Source organism: Microcaecilia unicolor, chromosome 7 (genome assembly GCF_901765095.1).
Source record: "Microcaecilia unicolor chromosome 7, aMicUni1.1, whole genome shotgun sequence".
NCBI classification, from domain to species: Eukaryota; Metazoa; Chordata; class Amphibia; order Gymnophiona; family Siphonopidae; genus Microcaecilia; species Microcaecilia unicolor.
This window is the reverse complement of record NC_044037.1, coordinates 56742396-56764057: the sequence shown is the minus strand read 5'-3', so window position 1 is coordinate 56764057 and position 21662 is coordinate 56742396. Positions and strand designations below refer to the sequence as shown.

Sequence of the window (21662 nt, the reverse complement as noted above, 5' to 3'; positions counted from 1 at the left end):
AGATTGGGGCAGGCTACAAGAGTGGAGAGAAGGAAAAGAGATTCTGGAAATGGTGGAATCATATGGGAGAAGTCAAAAGAGGGTGGCAAAAAAATGAGTGAGAGGAGAATAGTGAGTACAGAGGTAGAAATGTGATAATGGGGAGTGAATGGAAGGAAATAGAAGGCTGGGAAAGGAGTGAGATAGAAAACTGATAGGTAGCTGAAAGTTAAAAAGAAGGGTGTGAGATAGAATGAAATTTGAATGGACAGAGGCAGAAAAGGAAAAAAAATAGCTGAAAGATTAAAATCAGTATGTTAGAGACCAATGCAGTGAGGGTATGGAATGAAAGAGAAGAGAGGAGAAAATAAAAATGGACAGCAGACACTGGAAAGAGAATTTGCAGAAGACAGACAAGAAAGCAGAAAAAGAGAAATTGGGACCAAGATGATGGAAAAACAAAATGTCCAGACAACAAAGGTAGAAAAAGTGTTTTATTTTGAATTTATTAACTGGAACATGTTAGCTTTGTGATATGTGCATTGCCAAATAAACCTCCTCCTCCAGTCTGGCAGCCAGAATATCCAAGCTCTGAAGTTGGTGGCAGTATCCCCAAATTACCACTGCCCCCCTACCACGCATGTTCAGATTTCATGAATGTGTGAAAGACAAGCAGGTGTTGGGGGGGGGGGGGGGGGCAGCAGCAGCAACATCTCTGAAATACTGCTGCTAGCTACAGAGCTTGGAGAGTTCTCATTGCTGGACCTGAGGAGGGGAAGGAGGTGGTCATCAGCTGGTGAGGCTTGAGGAGCCCCACCAGCCACAGCAAGGGAGATGTTAATTTGGGGGGTATAAGTCCTTGCCCTCTTAGTGGTTATGCCACTGATTGTTCAGTAGAAAATGAAGTGTATTTCTATTTTTATTTCTCCAGTGTGGCAGTACTTGCCGAGTTTAGCTTCTTGCGGTTCCCAGTTCTGTTTTGGTGTTCATATTTCTAATCTGTGATCCCTTGTTCTGTATTTGGTGAAGGCCTGTCTATGTTTTGTGTGTGAAGAAGTCATTTAAGGTTGTTTTATGTGTGATCGTAATGATGGGTAGCAAAATCCAGTTGCACTCGATATAACAAAGGTCAGTGCAAAAGCAGGCCTAACATGCATGTTATTCAGCAGTGCTATTTTATTTTATTGGCCAGGGCCAATACAATACATATGCAAATACAGTTCTGTTGCCTCCTACTAGTCACACGTTTTCAACACACAGCTACAATTTTCATTGTTAAATGCTGTAAAGAAGTGCTGTCAATATCTACTTAAATGTTAGATATAGAAAGAATTGGACAAAAAAATTGATTTAAACACTAAGTGAGGCAAAAGAAAGCTTTCTAGACATGACAAGCAAGTGTAAAGAACTGCATTAGTTCAGTCTGTCACTTGGCAATGGAAGTCAAGTAATCTTAATCTACTACTACTACTACTACTATTTAGCATTTCTATAGCGCTACAAGGCATACGCAGCGCTGTACAAACATAGGATGAAAGACAGGCTGCAGCACCAACAAAAATATTAGAATCCTAGGAAAACAGGACTGGAAGGGATCTTGCGAGGTCTTGACCAAGGTTTGCCTAACTTGCTCTTAAAATCCTCTACTGGCAGAGATATCATAGCTACAGGGATATTTTCTTACAAGGATTTAGACTTAGCTCCTCCTGGGCATGCTGGGCACTAGTGCTCTCCACCTGCAGGTTGGAAATGGTGTATAGTTATGTACAATAGGTTTTATTCTGTTCCTGGAGGGCTCATAATACAAAATAAAGGAGAAACTGTACCTGGGTACCATTGTTTAAAGTCCACTGCACAGACCACTAGGCAGTCCCTTTGATCTGCAAGAGCATCTGTGTGGCCACTTCTCTCAACATGATGCCAAACAGACATTCTTGTGCCTGTTTTTCTGGCCTTCATAAGTTGGATGTTTAATTTTAGAAAATGGCTCTTCTTTTTAGACATCTGTGCACAAACATCCATCTTTGAGCCAGTGGCATAGCCAGACTGCCAATTTTGGATGGGCCTGAACTTAAAGTGGGTGGGCCCAAAATTTTCTCTCTACCCCACTTCCCCAGCAAAATTTAGTCACACTAATCAGATGCATTTGTCACATAGTGGTAAAGTGCTGCTTTTCAGTGCATCAGGTTTCAGAAAATTTATTTAATAGCCTAACACCCTTTTCAATGAGCTTTCAGAGGCCAAAACCTCCTGCCTCAGGTCAGCATAACGCTGTTATGGTATCCTCTCCTGACCTAAGGAAGGAAGTATTGGTCTCTGAAACTTTATTAACACAGGTACCATATTACTTTATCCTAAATTAAAATAAAATTATTTTCTTTACCTTTGTTGTATGGCCATTTACTTTTTCTCATTGTGTTGCTCCCAGTCTCTAGATTCTGCTTTCCTTTGTCTTTCTCTTGCCAGGGTTTCCTGTCCATTCACCACCTATGGCTTTTCATCTTTTCCTCACCCTTGTTCTCCACATGCCCCTTCCTCTTATTCTCCAGTCTTTCCCTACTCTGTCCTCTCCCTCTTTCCATCCAGCAGCTCCCCTCTTTCTTTTGCATCCAGCGTCTCCTTTTTCTCCCTACCCTTCCATCCAGTGTCTTCCCTCTTTCTCTCCTCATCCTTCCACCCATCTACCCTCTCTCCTGATCCTTCCATCTAGTGTCTCTATCTCTCTACCCTTTTCTGTTCAGTCTCCCCTCTCTCTCTCTCTCCACATCCTTCCAGTCTCTCCCCTTTCTCTCTGCTTCCTTCCATCCATCTCCTCTCTTTCTCTCCCTATCCTCCCATGTCCAGCGGCTCTCTCCCTTCCCTCCAGTCCCGTCTTCCTCTCCCTCCCATGTCCCAGCGGCTCTCTCCCTTCCCTCCAGTTCCTTCTTCCTCTCCCTCCCATGTCCCAGCGGCTCTCTCCCTTCCCTCCAGTCCCTTCTTCCTCTCCATCACATGTCCCAGCGGCTCTCTCCCTTCCCTCCAGTCCCTTCTTCCTCTCCCTCCCATGTCCCAGTAGCTCTCTCCCTTCCTTCCAGTTCCTTCTTCCTCTCCCTCCCATGTCCCAGCAACTCTCTCCCTTCCCTCCAGCCCCTTCCTCCTCTCCCTCCCATGTCCCAGCAGCTCAGCCATTTTCCCTCCAGGCCCGTCCATCCGCATTGCTGTCTCTATCCCTTTTGTCCCACGGAGGCAGCGCTTCCTTCCTGCCCTGTCTTCTCCCGAAGCTCCGCTGCATCGGACCCTCCCTGCAAGTAGAATCCTCCTTCGCCGGTCGCGCTGCGCTGCCATGCAATTGCACGCGCAGATTCGCTCCTCCCCCTGCCGTGTTCATCCGGCCCTAAACAGGAAGTGCATCACAGAGGGCCAGATAGATGCGGCAGGGGGAGGAGCGTAGCTGCGTGTGCAATTGCATGGCAGCGCAGTGCGACCGGCGAAGGAGGATTCTACTTGCAGAGAGTGACCGATGTAGCGGAGCTTCGGGAGAAGACAGGGCAGGAAGGAAGCGCTGCCTCCGTGGGACAAAAGGGATAGAGACAGCAATGCGGATGGGCGGACCTGAAGGGAAAATGGGTGGGCCTGGGCCCGTCCAGGCCCACCCGTGGCTACGCCCCTGCTTTGAGCCATTTTCAAAAGGGAAACCAGGCGTTTTTAGAAATGGCTCGAAGATGGATATTTCATTTGGACATAATGAGAAAAATGGCCCAATTCAGACTTGGATGACTTATCAAAAATGCCCTCCACATGTGCGTAAAATACAGTTAATACATTTATCCCATGTTTAGAAAGCATATGCAAACATAATTGTTCAGGGGCAGGTATTTGGGTGAAACAGGAATAGAGTGTCACACCTCTCACCTGTTCTCAGCATTCTGTGTCAAGAAGAATCTATTTACTTCCTGTAAACCTAGAACTTCCTTTATAGCCCTGCAAAAGGATGCTGGCTGACGTCATCACTTCTTGTCAGGTAGTATATAAGGAATTTCCTGACTCTCAGTTAGTGCCTTTGCAACAGGTCTCCTAAAGTTGTCAAGTGTGGGTTGCAGCCTTGTTCCAGCCCTGTTCTTGCCTGTGTTTCAGTCCTGTTCCAGCCAGTGTCTCATTGCCCCTGGCCTCCAGGTCCTCTGAGTCTACCATTCCTTGGTCTTGACCTCGTTGGGCCAGGTCCCTAAGGACCCTCTTAAGGGCCATTCCCTGGCCTTGACTCCATCGGGTCAGCCCCCCAAAGGCTATTCTAAGAGTCATTCTTTGGTCACATCCTCACTGGGGTGTGACTCACTTGCCACAAGTTGGTCCTTGCCTAGCCTTTGGGCTAGGTGGGTAGCATAAACCCAACTGTGTCCCAAGGGCTCACCTTCCAAACCATGACAGATTGCAAAGGGCATGAGCTCGGGTGAGTCACCTGCAGTGCAGCTACTCCAGCAACTGGCCTTACAGCTCCAGCAATTTTCTGGTTCTGTTCAGGACCTGACCAGCTCCAGCATCTCCAGGACTTTGCCCAGGAGATCCAGCAACCACAACAACAGACTCAACTTCAGCAGATTATGGAAACTCTTCAGGGACTCTATGCTCAGCTTGTGGTGATGCAAACCGCAGGCCTTCTGGTTCCAAACCTGCCTCCAGGATCGACTACAGCAGCATCATCTCCGGCTTACTCAGTGTTTCAGCCTCAATTTTCAGCATTGCCATGAAACTTTCAGCACCGCCGTGCTTTGCTGAGAAACCCAAGGCGTGCTGAGGATTTATTAACCAGTGCTTGAACTGCAGTCTCTAGCTTTCCTCCTTTGTGCAGATTGGAGATTTAAACAGTGCACTTTATTCAAAACCTACTGCTGCTTGCACAACTCTATCCAAAGCTCATTTATAAATCACTCTTACAGCTGCTCCAATTATAGCGACAGCTATTGCTGTTCCTGGCTTGTCATCCTCTGCCTATCACAGACATTAGTCTTTACATTAATTTAATCAGGAGATTGTTTTTTTCTGGGCCCATGGTCAGTATTATTTATGGTCCACTTACTGTCCTCTGGCACAACCTTGAATGGGTATATCTATAGTGGCACTGTAAGCTATTTCTACCACCATTATTCCACTCCTAAGTTATGAATTTTCAGTTGAAATCTTATGCCCCAAGTTTGGCTGAAAATAAAAGCCCAGCGCTTTTTGATATTCAGCCCATGGCGGACAGTATTTTGTTTGTTTATTTGTTTGTTTTTAATAAATACCATCCACTAGATGTAAAAATATCTGGATATTCAGCTCCAGTGTCTGGATAGTGGCTAGCATTGAACATCCAGATCCTGTGGTGAGACCCTGGCATTATCTGGATAGTGGCAATATTCAACCACTATCCAGATACACTTAGGGCAGCTTTTTTGCTGTCCTAGGTCATTCTGATATTTATCTTCATAGTTGCGCTGAAAATCACTGTTTCTTGGATAACTCTGGTCTTGGCACTGGCACTATCCAGATAGTACTGTTGAACATCTGTGGCAGAAGGATTTATCTGGGTAGCATCTGTTACTATTAAATATTCAAGATATATGTACACTTACAAACATATTCTCTCTCTCTCTCTCTATTGGTTCTGCATATTCCTGTCACCAGGACCATACCAAGTTGTATGCAACATTTTGTGCTGTATGATTAGCAAATATTGAAGAATCAATATATTAAGCATTTCTCTATTTTTATATGAACCTTTTTTGGAAAACAGAGGGCATTCCTAAAAGTACCCAGAATGGGAAATTTTAAAAAGTGTATCTTCAGATGTCCATGCCAGCTCCATTTCTGCTGGAAGATTCCTTACCAAGACATAATGCACAGAGTAGCTGATGGGCATCCTGGGGCAGTTTGCCCTTATATCTGCCAGCGCCTAGAGAGACTATGAATGTGGATCCTGTTCCACACTTCCAGCGATATCTAAACAAATCACTGTGGTGCTAGGACTGCTACTGATATTCAGAAAAAGAAAGTTAATTAACAACATTTTCCATGCTGAGAATGTTGTACCTCTGGCATCATTTTTTCCCCAGGCAACGGTTTCCCCACATAGAAATTTTAAAAGAGTTTTAGTGTTTTTGCACAAAGCAGGTAAACTTTCACCATTGCTAATAATATTTGTATGTTAAGATGAATAGAATTGCACATAACTTTAAATCTCTGGTGAGAAAGGAAGAACAGCGTTTCCAGATATATGCTGTGCTTTTCATTAGAATTATATTATTTTTTTATAGGGGGAGTATTATCACAATGAAGCCCTTAGGAAAAAGAGACTGCTGTTATTATGTCTGAAAATGATGTTTTGGTACATCTTTCATGAGGGATGTATTATTATAATGTCACATTAATGAGGCTACCAATCTAGCAAAATACAAAGCCGCTATAGCTCAGAAGATACATTCCTATTTCTTTTGGCATCGTTAAAACACACACCTATAGCAAAGGCAGCAGATGAAATGGTTTCATATACCACAGCATTTTCCAAAATGTCAAATCACATCAGGAAGAAGTACTGAGCCCCATTGCTTCATAAAGCACAACATTTAATCAGACATGCCCGGAGAAACTAGTCCACGTAGACTCACCAGACTGCTACTTTCCTACATTACTGCTTCCTTGCAAAATAAGGATCAGGGTAAAAATTCTAGAGCAAATGCTTCACTATGAATTATTGGATCTTGCAGTTACATTTAGCATGTGCCAATATTTTGGACTGCACTAAAATGTATCATTCAAACATGCTGTGGCTGATATGGTTAACCTGGATATATATTCCCAGTAATCCTTTCCTAGTCTCATGATAGAATCCATATGCATTATAGGAAGTACAGTCCTTACGTGAATTATTCTGTCAATCACTACATGAAAATACAAGAGATCTAGAAGATATATAGATTCAAACCTTACAATATGCTTCCCCTCGACTTCAAATCAGTAGGAATGGAAGGATATTTGATTATTACTTCCCTTTCACTTTTAAAAAGAAGGTTTTTCATACATCTGTTGAATTCTTTCAGATTCTGTTCTTGTTCCAGGGATAATCCCCCCAGTTCAGTTGGTAGTACAAATTGCAAGTAATTTTGTGAAACTCATTACATTTCTAGGAGGAAAGTTGAAATGATGGCGTTTACCTATAGGCAACTGATCAAAGTTCATGACCCTCTATCCTCAGATTTTATTAACGGTGACAATATTTTTTAAAGATGAAGGGAAAAAAACATAAATTTCTATCTTTGCAAACATAAAACAGGTCAGAAGAATTCCTCTCCCCTCCCAACCCTTTTCTATGAGTAGATTTGATCATCAAAACTGGCCACAATGTAATGGTTTTGAACCAGCTAGTACTTGATCCATCCTCTGCAAGTTATATCTAGTGTCACAAAAAATCCCTCTGGATTTTTGCTAGAATTAGTTTTTGAATCTTCAGTGTACATTAAACAGTACAGTAAGTAGAAACTGGCACCTGAGTGGACAGGCTGCAATGTTTATATGGTTGGCAGTACATGGATTCTTTGAGATACCCAGGACTGCCAAACTCTATCACCTGCTAGCTAAAAGTAGAAAGAGTATTAGTCAGGTGACAGCATTTTCGGGTGTACAAGTACTCTGTGTTAAGCTCTAAGTGGTATAATATTTTGCAAAGCACTGAGAGAGCATGTAGAGATCTGGACTGAAAAGAAATGTTCAACCTGCTGTGAACTATAGATGTGTGAAAGCAAGATGAAATCTGTTTTCAAGGCACTGATTTATCTCGCTGTGTGTTCATTTTATGGCAAAAATCATTCTACCAGTTACTGTAGTGAGCAACTTCATCCTTAGTCAAATTACAAAGCATTCCCTGCTATAATGATAACCAAGGGAATGTAAAAGTAATTCAACAGATCTAAAAATTAATGGCCACCTTTCCTACAGGCCAGAGCCATTTTAACTACTTATGGACCCTGAACAAACTTTTGAGGATGCTCCCCCCCTTTTATTAATTTTTTTTTAATTTTCACTGATTTGTTGCCTCCATGTAAGTAACAATGAAACTTCACGCTATTATAAAATTTATTTTAAGGCAATGTCTTACATTGTTGAATAGTTACATATAAAGATATTCGTCAATCAATACATAAATTATTTCAGGATTTAGAAAAGCTCCTGGAGGAAAGATCCCTAAAATATTATTAGCCAGGTAGACTTGGAGAAACCACTGCTTTTCCCTGGGTGTAAGTAAAAAGAAAGTAATCTATTGTTTGGAATCTTGCCAGTTGGCTACTGTTAGAAACAGGATGCTGGTCTTGATGGACCTTTGATCTGACCCAGTATGACATTTCTGATGTTCTATTATCTTTTATCATCTGCTTGAAAAACCCTTAACTTGCTGTAAATGAGGACAAACAGTAGAGTGATGTGCTGAATTATTGATTATTCTGGATTCTGAAATAAATATGACAAATTGCCTGCTGAAACTTGCAAAGCTCGGAGAAGCAGATATAACACCTCTCCACTTAAAAAATCAAGCCAGTTTGAACAAAAGAAATGTTAAAACAGTCAACCACCTCAGAGTGTAAGGCAGTTCTACATAAGGTGGTCATTGAGAACAACTAGGGGCTGAAACTGAGATAACAGAAAAAAACAACTTGAGTTGCATACAGTAATTCCAAGCATTCCCCAGGTACAAGACATGCCTGTCTCTAGATAATACTTCTCAATAAAGGGACTGGATTTTCAGCTTTCTGTAAGTTGACAATAAACAACGGCCTGGGTGTTCTACTTTGAGGTTCTCAGACAGTATTATCTATCTATCTATCTATCTATCTATCTATCTATCTATCTATCTATCTATCTATCTATCTATCTAATTTCTTGTCCACCTAAATCCTAGGCAGATTACAATAAAAACATATACAATCTACAAACAACATAAAAATAAAGAACAACCCACTCTATATTCCAATAACACCACAGTATCTTCAATTCGTCCTGAATTTAATACTTACTTACTCACTAAGAGAAAAAGCTTGAAAACAGAAAATATATATGTTTTTTCTGTTTCTTAAAACTAGGAATGTCACTGACCAAACACAAATATGCTGGCAGCTTATTCCACAGTAGAGTGCCTGCACTAGAAAAGCAGCTTTCCTTGTACTGACAAAGTGTAACCTCACCAAAGGCAGCAATAAAGACTGTTATGCCCCATCCAGTCTCCATGCTCAAGAGGGCTCATGATATCTGGTTCATATATAGTGAAGAAGTAGCATTCAAAACTCTGTGAATAAGAATTAAGATCTTAAACTGAATCCTATAGTGAACAGGGAGCCGATGTAGGTAGACTAAAAATGGCACTATATGCTCATATCTGGTTAACCTGGTCACTAGTCTAGTTGCTGCAGACAGAGCATTATAATAATCCAGCTTTCACAGGACCAAACTTTGGATAACCATCTTGAAATTACCAGCATGAAATATAGATTTTCTTAATACACAAAGTTGATAAAATGATAATTGGATTACATGATTCACCTTGCATCTTGGTTCTTCAAAGAAGATGAAACATCATGAAAAGTAACCACAATTTGCAAGGCAGGATCTGGATGTTGCTCTATAAATCATTACTTCTGTCTTTGCTAAACTTAAATTAAGCCTATTCACAAACATCCATGAATTTGCATTAATTGCTGGATTCAATGTTTCTTTCTTCAATAAAGGCTGAACTGTCACAATCTTAAGTGAGACAGGTAGAAGCTTAAGAAACAGCTTTGTGGGTGGTATGGGTGCTTGAGCACCCCCAATATTGAGCAAACCCATTGACAGTATACAGGAAAGAGTAATTTCTGTTGGGTTTCACACCCCCAATCATTTTGAAAAGTTGGCTCTTATGGGTAGAAGCCCTGCATTAAGTGACATATTTACAAGTGCAGCAAGGGATGGTACAATCTTGTCACCCAAATATCTTAAAATAAGTGGAGAACAAAAAGATGTCATTGAAATAAATGATTTCAAAATAGAAGTTACGTTAGATGTAACAACTACCACCAAAGAGGCCCATTTTACTACCTGATTCTATATCTACAATGTCTTGGTCTGCCTGAGGCAAAATAGTAAATAGCCCTCAAGTAAAGGGCAGAATTGCATAACAACATAAAAGTTGCCATACTGAGTCTAACTAAGGGTCCATTTAGCTGGGTATCCTGTTTCTGATAGTGACAGATCCAGGTCACAAGTGCATAGCAGAATCACACGAAGTAACAATATTCTATTCTAAATAACGTCAGGGATAAGCAATGGCTTTCCCCAGATCTACCTTAATAAATATTTTTTCCTCCAAGAATTTGTCCAAACCTTTTTCAATCCATGCTACAATAAATGCTTTTACCACTTGCTATGGCAATGTGTTCCAGAGCTTTTAAGTTGAGAGAAAAAATACTTTGTCCTATTTGTTTTAAATGAACTACTATGTAACTTCATGGAGTGTCCCCTAATCTTTGTACATTTTGAAAGAGTAAACAATCGATTTGCGTTTACCCACTCCATTCCATTTAGGATTTTATAGACATGTATCATGTCCTCTCTTAATGTTTCTTCTCCAAGCTGAAGAGCCATAACATCTTTAGCCTTAAGAACATAGGAATAGCTATACTGGGTCAGACCAATGGTCCATCTAGCCCAGTATCCTGTTTCCAACAGTGCCCAAGCCAGGTCACAAGTACCTGGCAGAAACCCAAATAGTGGCAACATTGCATGCTACCACTCCCAGGGCAAGCAGTAGCTTCCCCATGTCTGTCCCAATAGCAGGCTATGGATTTTTCCTCAAGGAATTTGGTTTTTAAAACCCAGATACACTAACCGCTGTTACTACATCCTCCGGCAAAGAGTTCCAAAGTTTAACTATTCATTGAATGAAAAAATATTTCCTTCTATTTGTTTTAAAAAGTATTTCCATGTAACTTCCTTGAGTGTCCCCTAGTCTTCGCACTTTTGGAACGAGTAAAAAATCGATTCACTTCTACTCGTTCTACACCGCTCAGGATTTTGTAGACCTGTATCATATCTCCCCTCATCTGTCTCTTTTCCAAGCTGAAGAGCCCTAACCTCTTTAGCCTTTCCTCATATGAGAGGAGTTCCATCTCCTTTATCATTTTGGTTGCTCTTCTTTGAACTTTTTCTAATTTCGCTATATCTTTTTTGAGATATGGCAACCAGAACTGAACGCAATACTCAAGGTGAGGTCGCATCATGAAGCGATACAGAGGCATTATTTATTTATTTTATTTATTTGCATTTGTATCCCACATTTTCCCACCTATTTGCGGGCTCAGTGTGGCTTACAATACATTGTAAAAGATGGAAGTGCAGTTGGTTGCAGTACAATTATGGGTTACATTGTGAAGAATTATCTAAGACAGAGTAAGTTCAGGATATTCATTAGGGGATCGAACAGTGGAATATAACAGGGGTGAGTTGAGAGGGGGCAAAACATAATCGAGGGATCAGGGAGGTCTGACAATTTTGTCAGTGGGTAGGGTTTAAGAGTGGTGAGAGCGCGGGAGTAGAGGTTCAGAGAGTGTATTGGTGCGTGTCTATGAGATTGTATGGGCTTTATGTGTTTTGATCCTTGCCATTGATTTTCTCAAAGAGATGAGTCTTTAGTAGTTTGCAGAAGTTGGTCAGTTTGTAGGTCATTTTCAGGCTGCGGGGTAGTGTATTCCAGTATTGTGTGCTCATGTATGTGAAAGTTGATCCGTGCAGTGCTTTGTATTTTATGCCTTTGCACTTAGGGAAATTGAGATTGAGGAAGGTTCGGGACGATCTTTTAGCATTTCTGGGTGGCAGGTCAATCAGGTCGGACATGTATGCAGGGGCTTCACCGTGAATGATTTTGTGGACTAAGGTGCATACTTTAAAAGTGATAAGTTCCTTGAGTGGTAGCCAGTGTAGTTTCTCCCGTAAGGGTTTTGCACTTTCGTATTTTGGTTTTCCGAGGATGAGTCTGGCTGCTGTATTCTGGGCTGTTTGAAGTTTCTTCAGTATTTGTTCCTTGCATCCTGCGTATAATGAGTTGCAATAGTCCAGGTGACTGAGTACCAGTGATTGCACTAGACTACGGAAGACAGATCTTGGAAAAAATGGTCTAATTCTTTTCAGTTTCCACATGGAGTAGAACATTTTTTTTGTTGTGTTGTTCGCATGAGTCTCGAGAGTTAGGTGGCAGTCGATAGTGACTCCAAGGATTTTTAAGGTTTCTGAGATTGGCAGATTTAGTTTAGGTGTGTTGATGGCATTAAATTTGTTCGTGTTGTATTGGAAGGTAAGTATGAGGCATTTAGTTTTTTCTGTGTTCAGTTTCAGTCGGAATGCATCTGCCCAGGTATTCATGATGTGTAGACTTTGGCTGATTTCGTTAGAGATTTCATTGATGTCTTTTTTGAATGGTATATATATCGTTACATCATCGGCATATATATGTGGATTGAGGTTATGGTTAGATAAAAGTTTTGCCAGGGGGGTCATCATTAGATTGAAAATAGTTGGTGAGAGGGGGGATCCTTGCGGTACTCCACAATCAGGTGTCCATGCAGCTGACGTAGTTGAGTTTGATGTGACTTGATATGAATGTGAGGTTAAGAACCCCTTGAACCAGTTTAGAACATTGCCTCCAATGCCAAAGTATTCGAGAATGTTTAGTAGGATTTCGTGGTCTACCATATCAAAGGCACTTGGCATGTCAAATTGTAGTAGGAGTATATTGGTGCCGGTTGCAATCATTTGTTTGAATTTGGTCATTAGGGTAATTAGCACTGTTTCTGTGCTATGATTTGACCGGAATCCTGATTGGGAGTTGTGTAGTATGGAGAACTTGTTGAGGTAGTTTGTGAGTTGTTTGGTAACCATCCCTTCGGTTATTTTAGTTATTAGTGGTATAGATGCTACTGGTCTGAAGTTTGTTATTTCGCTTGTCTTTTTCTTTGTGTCCTTGGGTATTGGGGTGAGTAGAATGTTTCCTTTTTCTTTTGGGAAAAGTCCGTTTTGTAGCATGAAGTTCATGTGGTTGGTTAGGTCTATTATGAATTGTTGAGTCTTATTCACCATCCCTTTCCAAATAATTCCTAGCATCCTGCTTGCTTTTTTGGTCGTTGTCACACACTGAGCAGAAGATTTCAGCATATTATCTACAATGACACCTAGATCTTTTTCTTGGGTGCTGACCCCCAAGGTGGACTCTAGGATCAGGTAACTATGATTCGGATTATTCTTTCCAATGTGCATCACTTTGCATTTGTTCACATTAAATTTCATCTGCCATTTGGATGCCCAGTCTTCCAATTTTCTAAGATCTTCTTGCAATTTTTCACTGTCTGCATGTGTTTTAACAACCTTGAATAGTTTTGTCATCTGCAAATTTAATCACCTCACTTGTTGTTCCGATTTCCATTCATTTAAAAATATGTTAAATAGCACTGGTCCCAGTACTGATCCCTGTAGCACTCCACTATTTATCTTCCTCCATTGAGAGAAATGACCATTTAACCCTACACTCTGTTTTCTGTCCAATAACCAGTTTCTAATCCACAACAGAACTTTGCCTCCTATCCCATGACTCTTTAATTTTCTCAGGAGTCTCTCATGAAGAACTTTGTGAAAAGCTTTCTGAAAAGCTAGATCCAGTATATCATTTGAGAGTTGTTCCATCCCCTTAGTCATCTTGATTACCTTTCTTTGTACCTTTTCCAGTTCCACTACATCTTTTTGATTTGTCACAACATGAATTACGCACAATAGTCGAGATGCAATCTTACCATGGAGTGATACAGAGGCATTATAATATTTTTTTAATTCTCTATTTCTTTCTGAATAATTCCTAACATACTTTTTGCATTTTGGCTGCTAACGCACACTGAGCAGAAGATTTCAATGTATTGTTCATGATAACACCTAAATCCTTTTCCTCAGTGGTGACTCCTAATGTGGAACCTAGCATCATGCAGCTATAATTTGACTTATTGTTCCCAATGTGTATCACTTTGCACGTCTCCACATGAAATTTCATCTGCCATTTGGATGGCCAGTTTTCCAGCCTCCCAAGGTTCTCCTGCAATTTCAAGCAGTCCACATGCAATTTAACAACTTTGAATAATTTCATGTCATCTGCAAATTTGATCACCTCGGTTGACTTTCCCATTTACAGATCATTATAAATATGTTAAAAAGCACCAGTCCCAGAACAGATCCTTGCAGCACTACACTATTCACTTTCTTACATTGAAAGAGTTGGCCTTTGTGAGGGAGTCTATAGAACGATGCCCCTTCCCCTCAAGGATGCTCCCTCACAGTGTCAGAGCCACCTTAAAACCCATAGTCCCACCCAAAGGAGAAGTGACATGGAAGGGTAGAGCTAGGAGAGCATAGTCCACAAAGTACAAAAACTTAGGGCACAGCTAGGTTAAAGAGGCCCAGCAGGAAGCAGCAATGCCCAAATGCATTTGCCTCCACTACCTACTGTACATGTGAACTGCACCTGCTACAGTCAGGTAGGCCAAGTTCAACCTTGAACCTTTCAACTTTGGATTTGGACTCAAGTAACTGCTAGATACTATATCGGTAATTCTGGGGAACCAGGCCAAAGACAAGTAAACTATACTGCCATGCTGAGAAACAGTAATGTACTCCGAGGCCCTGCAGGAGCAGAGCACTGGAGAACCTTGCTACATCTAAAGAACATTTTTATGTTTATTTTCTCTCCCTTGCCTGTGAATGGAATAGGACCCCTACCTGATACTTATAATAAATAGTATTTTATTTTATTTCACTTTCACGTGTTGTGTGGTTCCTTTTTGTCCTGGCTCCAGGCCCGCCCTTGCTCATGTATCACAGCCTTTTAACTCTACTCTCTGTTTTCAATCTTTTAAACAGTTCTCAGTCCAGAACAGAACACTGCCTCCTATCCCTTGGCTTTTTAATTTTCTCTTGAGGGACTTTGTTAAAAGCTTTCTGAAAATCTAGATACACTACATCAACTGGCTCACCTTTATCCACATATTTATTCACACCTTCAAAAAATGTAGCAGACTGGTGAAGCAAGACTTCCCTTGGCTGAATCCATGTTGACTCTGTCCATTAAACTATGCTTGTCTATGTGTTCAGTAATTTTGTTCTTTATAATAGTTTCTACCATTTTGCCTAGCACTGACATCAGGTTTACCAGTCTGTAGTTTCTCAGATCAATCCTGGAACCTTTTTAAAAAATTTGGCATTTCATTGACCACCTTCCAATCTTCGGGTACCATGGACGATTTTAATGACAGGTTATCTGTAATTATAACTAACAAGCATCTCTAATTTTTGATATGATGTGTTATCTCAGCACCTGGCCTGCAAAGAAACATGTGACTAGCTGGACTAGTTCAAGTGAACTTTTCTTCCACCTCGAGAACCGGAGAAAACTAGTCTCAACTTATCCTACATTGTGATTGGATTCCTACCCAACATGTGATCTCAGTTCCTGCAGGCTAAGAAGACAATTATAAGGATTCATTAACAGCACTTAAAAGATACTTCACTTTCTCATCTCTCTCTTAACCTGCAAAGAGAATAAGACTCTCTCCATTTTATCCCCATCCATTCTGCAAGTACAAAAACCTTCACTAACTGCATCAAGAATCACCATCAACTTCCCCTCTGCAAGGAAGAACACCAACGCCGATCCATCTCAGATATTCCAGAGAAATACAGCACATTGAACATCAAAAGACAGAAGAAAGAAGACATCTGGACCGAGAGTCTGCCCACATTTACCAATCACAATACATTTACACTGATCTAAAATAATTAATAATTCAGGGTTTCATTCAACATTTAATGTAATTTAGTTTCAGCATTTATATCCCACTTAACTCTCAGGTTCAAAGCAGGTTACAATAGGACAACAATTACAATACAGTACAAAAATAACAGTACAATATGGCTGAATTATTACATCATCAATAAATAATCCATCTACTACAAATATTGGTGGAACAGCCATGTTTTAACAGCTTTCCTAAAACACATCTAGGGGCCCTTTTACAATGCCATGCTAGGGCTACTGTGGCGATATGGTTTTACCGTGCACCATTTCCTGCCCACACAATTTTTTTAGCGCATGCGGCGGGGTCATGCCTGGCGGTAATCAAAGCTTCCTGAATACCACTGGATTACCACAGAAGGCGGTAAGGGCTCCACCAGGAAATGGCTGCATAGCAAGTGTTTCACTTACCACATGGCCATTTCCGTCCCCTGCCCAGAATTTCTGTTTTACCGGGTGGCGGTAAACGGGGACCTCAGCGCGTGGCAAATCCACATGCCAACACCACAGCAGGGACCCTTTTACTGTCGCCTGATAAAAGGGGCCCATAGTACAAAATATTCTTTAAGTCAAATGTTAGACTGTTCCAAAGTTCAGCAGCTCTTCCATATAATGTACTACTTTTTGTACTAACCTGCCAGCAGCACATATGCGATGGAAAGGCTAATAATAGTTCTTGGGAAGATCGCAAACAGCTGAATGGTCTCTATATGGGAATCATACCAGCTAAATATCCAGGGCCCAATCCATATAAAATTTTAAAAATGAAAGTTAATAGTTTAAATTTAATCTTTGCCCATATAGGCAGCCAATGTAATTCATACAGAAAAGGAGTTGCATGCTCAAACTTTAGAGATAGGCTGCCATTTGCAATGACGCAGGAAATAAATAAATATCCTCTCTCGTTGCACGTCATTACTTAACAAAAATGAGCAGAAAACACACATTTCATGTTTTTCTCGTTTGCCAATATTAGTGCTCACTGTGTAGAAGAAGCGAGCGTTATATGGAAATAGTGTCCACTACTTCTCAATAGTGGAACCGCCACATACACACAAACCGTTGTGCGCATGTGCAAATTCAGGAAAAGAGTACTCCCTCTTTCTGAAATAGTGTACTCTCTTTGAACATAGTATGCGCTAATATCAGAAACTTACAAAACAACAAAATGGCCAGAAAAACTTGACTAAAATGAAAATTCACCATATACAAAATGGAAAACAACAGAAATGAAAATTTTTCTGGCTGCTCAGCCATATCATTATTTAACTTGCTCTACATTCTCCTTGCATAAGATTCCAAAGATGAGTGCTGCAATGAATTCCTAGTCTTTTTCTGTATATAAAACTACTCTGCAAGTAAGGAATACGAATTTAGTCCTTTCTTAACTTTCTGAGTGGATATTGCACATAAACATTTTACAGTACAGGCATTCAGTGAAGATTAATGCTTTCTTCCTCAAACACATACACGATCTCTCGTGCATGAGAGCAATCTCCTGCACAGGATTCTCTGCAGAATCTATCAAGTTAGTCATGCCTATACAGTAGAACATAGGCCAGTGGCATAGCAAGGGCGGGGCGGTGGGGGCGGTCCGCCCCGGGTGTCAACGGGTGGTGGGGTGGTCCGCTCCGTCCATCCACACCCCCCCTTGGCATGGAACTGCCTTCCCCCCTGACGCAGTCCCCACCTGCCAACCAGGTTCCAGCTCTGTCCACCCCAGCGTGGCACCTCGCATCTGCAGCGCTGCTGTAAAAACAAGAAAATCGCCTCATCGTCGGCCCTTCCCTTACTGTATCCCGCCCTCGAGGAAATAGGAAGGAGTTTATGTCAGAGAGCGGAACACAGTGAGGGAAGGGCCAACGACGAGGCGATTTTCTTCTTTTTACAGCAGCGCTGCATATGCGAGGCGCCATGCTGGGGTGGACGGAGCTGGAACTTGGAAGACAGGTGGGGACTGTGTCGTGTGTGTGTGTGTGTGTGGGGGTGCCGTGTTGCCCTGCACCCGGGGGGGGGGGGGGGTGAGCAGTGGCGATCCGCCCTGGGTGTCAGGCAACCACGGAATGCCACTGACATAGGCAGACCCTCATTAAATGTAGAATAAGTGACCACAAAATTGAAACTGAAATGGAGATCCCAAGAAGTCAGATTCTGCATGGAGTGAAATAGTAGAGAAACAAAATATATCCTCTTTTACAGTGTAAAATGGAACAACAACATATAGGAGTGGATTCAGTAAACAGTGTCCAAATTTGGGCACCGAAAATTGACTGCCAAGCACTATTCTAAAAATGGCACTCTGAATTGGGCAGACCGAACAGAGAGGATAAACAGCATACATAGAAAGTATACAGACAAAAAAAGCAACACTGGGCGTTCAAGACTGAGACAACAGGAGTGATTTATTGATAAGTGACCCGACACGGGCCGTGTTTCGGCGTGAAACAATGCCTGCCTCAGGGGTCAGGGTTAGGTTGTAAGTGGTTTGTAATGTGTACCTGTCCAATATCTCCAAAGAAAGACAGGTAAAATCTTTAAGACCAAGCTCGCCTTTCTCAAAGGGCAGCCATGATGCAGAGTTTAAAAACTCCTGTAGTAATCTTGTCTTTTTGTAAAAGCAAAATATAAAATCCATATTTTGCTTTCACAAAAAGACAAGATTACTACAGTCTTGAAGGCCCAGTGTTGCTTTTTTTGTCTGTGTACTCTGAATTGGGTGCCATTTATAGAATAGCGCTGGGATCCACACCATATTTTGGGTGCGAGGATTTATACCAACTGAAGCCTGGTGTAAATTCTTGTGCCTAAATTAGGTGCAGATCTCCTATATTCTATAATACTGTGCACATTTTAATTGAACGCGCTGATCTGCTCATGCCCTTCCCATGGCAATGCCCCTTTCCAGTTGCACACTAAAAAATTTATATGCGCATCTTTACAGAATAGTGTCTAGCGAGATGCACGCGTAAATTCAAATTATTGCTAATTAATACCAATAATTGATTATTAGCACCCAATTATTGGTACTAATTGTCTCGTTAATAATTTCCACATGTAAATTGGACATACGCGCAAACCTGTGCAGATAATTTTGAGCACCATTTATAGAATTTGGGAGATAATGCAGATGCACTTACCACCCCTATAGGAGCCTCAATTAAAGTGTGCAGTAAGTGACTGCATGTTAAGTGCAATGGCAGTCCACACTTATTCCCTGCCCATAATCTCCCCATAACAGGAATTAGCACATGCTGTCATGCCTTTGTAATACAGTTAGTACAGATGTGCACTAAGGCCCTGATGCTGAAAACTCCAGCGCTGTTCCGAATAACGCCATATAAATACATCCTAATGCTCAACGCTAATGAGATGCAAATATAGGCATCCTCATAGGACTGAGCATTATGGAGTTCAGCAGGAAGATTGTGCTCGACGCACGCACAGAAGAGTTCCACAGTAAGCTCACCCATGAAGCACACATTGGTGCCTGTTGTCTGTGGCCTAATTATAAGTGTTTTAATTTTTTTTTATATAGTTTGGGCGCTTATATTTAGATGCAGGGCAGGAAACAGACACCAACATGTGCTTTTGCATGGGGTTGCTGTTTCTCACGACCAGTGCTTAAAGGCTTCCTTCTGCTTCCAAAGGCAATCAAAACCATCAGATTTTGCAGAAAGAAGAATGAGAATCATGGGAAATCCTTTCTTCCAACATCCTAATGCCTGCTCTGACCTGGCATTATTTTTTGCAGTGGTAAGGCAGTTTTGTTTCGGGTGCTTTTCATGCTATCTGCGCTAGTGCCTGGTGGGCTCACTGTTTCCTGTGCTAGACCCCTCTGAACATTCTGCGTTGGTAAATGCAGGCGCTAGTATGGCGCTAATGGCCTCTAGTGCCTGTGTTTACTTTTGAGCACCAGGACCTTAGTTACTGTGCACTAATTCTGTAAAGAAGGTGCTGACCTAGAACTTGCATATATATATATATATATATATATATATATATATATACATATATGTGTATATACACACATAAATGCTAAATATCTGGCTATGTGCTAATCTGCCATAGGATGTGTTTACTAGTACTTATCATTTGCATAGTGCCGCTCACACACTTTTATGTAATGGGTCACGGATTTGATATACTGTCTTTGTGTGGTACAAAGTGATTTACATTTTTATTATATGCAGGTGTGTCCCTAGTGGGCTCACAATGTTACGTTTTTGTATCTGGGCCAATGGAGGGTTGAGTGACTTGCCCTGAGTCACAAGGAGCTGCAAGGGGACTTGAACCCAGTTCCCCAGGTTCTCAGTCCACTGCACTAACCATTAGGTTACTCCTCTATGTCACTTATGTGTATAACTTAAAGAACACTATAAGCTATTCGTGTAGCTCTGATATTTAGGCACAAGTATTCACACCAGCTCTGTTGCTGGAATAAGTTCTCATGCATATATACCTGGTTATGCCAGTATACTACAAAGGAAAGTAGGTACTGTGAGACCCCGGGTGAGGGTTATAGGGTGGCCCTGGGAATAACTCAGGCAAACAAGGCATGTAAAGGTGAAAATAAATGTTTTATTCACCTGGGCCCTGGGACCTGTTACCTCAAAGGCCAAGAACCTCAGATGCAATAGTTTCTCTTATTTAGTAACAGTCTCAAGTAGGTCTCTGGCTAGCAGACCAAGCAGTCTGTGGCTGATGGGGTTGCTCCGCCCCAAACACGACCTGTAGGTTCTCAGGTCTTCTGAAACCCAGGTCTGGCTTGCAAGTCTTAATAAGAAATACAGTTGGCTTACCTCAGCCAGGTCACAGCAGCTCAGGGCTGCCGAGAGGGGGGGGACAGGGGGGACAAAATTCCCCGTGCCTGGGCCTCCGGGAGGGGGGGGGGGCTGGCGCCACCGCCGCAGTCCAGCCCGCCCGCCCTCCATCGCTCCCTGGCATTGAACTTAAGTGCCTCGCCTTCGAAAGAGCAGTAAGCAGCGGCAGACCACTCCTTCCTTCCATGTCCCGCCCTTGCCTGACATAACTTCCACGAGAGTGGAACATGGAAGGAAGGAGTGGTCTGCTGCTGCTTGCTGCGCTTTCGAAGGTGAGGCGCTTAAGGTCAGTGCAGAGGGCCCGGGGTGGAGAGAGGGCCTGGTGGCGGGTGGAGGGGGGGGCCTGGTGACCTCAGGTTGGGGGGGGGGCCCAGGGGGCGGCCTTGTCCTGGGCCTGGCCCAGTCTCTTGGCAGTCCTGCAGCAGCTAAACACATTCAGTAAAGGTATAGACTTGTGCTTCAGTTCTTCCTTCCCTGGGTCTCCTTAACCTTAGCCTGGCCTTATCTTTTAAATTCTCATTTACTGACTCCGCCCCTCCTAGCTCACTTCCTCCCGGAGCGGGATCAGTGCTCTTAAGGTGGCCCAGGCTAGTTAGAGAGGTTATTTTCTTAAGGGTAAGGGGCAGTGTTCTATAAACCCCCTTACAGTGCTTACTTTCCTTTATTGAATAGGTTCAATTTGGCGCCCTCTAGGCACCCCTTTACAGAATTGCCCCCTACCTGCTTAGCATACCTTAATAAACGGGCCCCAGCAAACCAAGCTCAAGATAAGATCCAACTACTTGGTAATATGAAAAAAAATCACTGGTGGCCTGGTTGGTGCTGCTTAATAGGGATAGTATCAGATTTCATTGCTCTGTTTCTAGTTGTGAGATTCCAACATATCATGGCTGCAACAAGAATGTCACTAAAAATAAGAAACAGTGATATTAAATAAACAGTATGTTTCCTACATCTGTCACCCTTCTCTCCAGGAAATGGAGTAGCATTTGCCTGGACAC

The 21662-nt window shown here is 42.0% G+C and overlaps 1 protein-coding gene across 1 annotated transcript in view; it reads right to left on the bottom strand.

The window, feature by feature from the left end:
* LOC115474248 (connector enhancer of kinase suppressor of ras 2-like) overlaps nucleotides 1-21662 on the bottom strand; it is a 768489-nt gene that overhangs the window by 366204 nt on the left and 380623 nt on the right. The gene's annotated exons all lie outside the window — the stretch shown is intronic.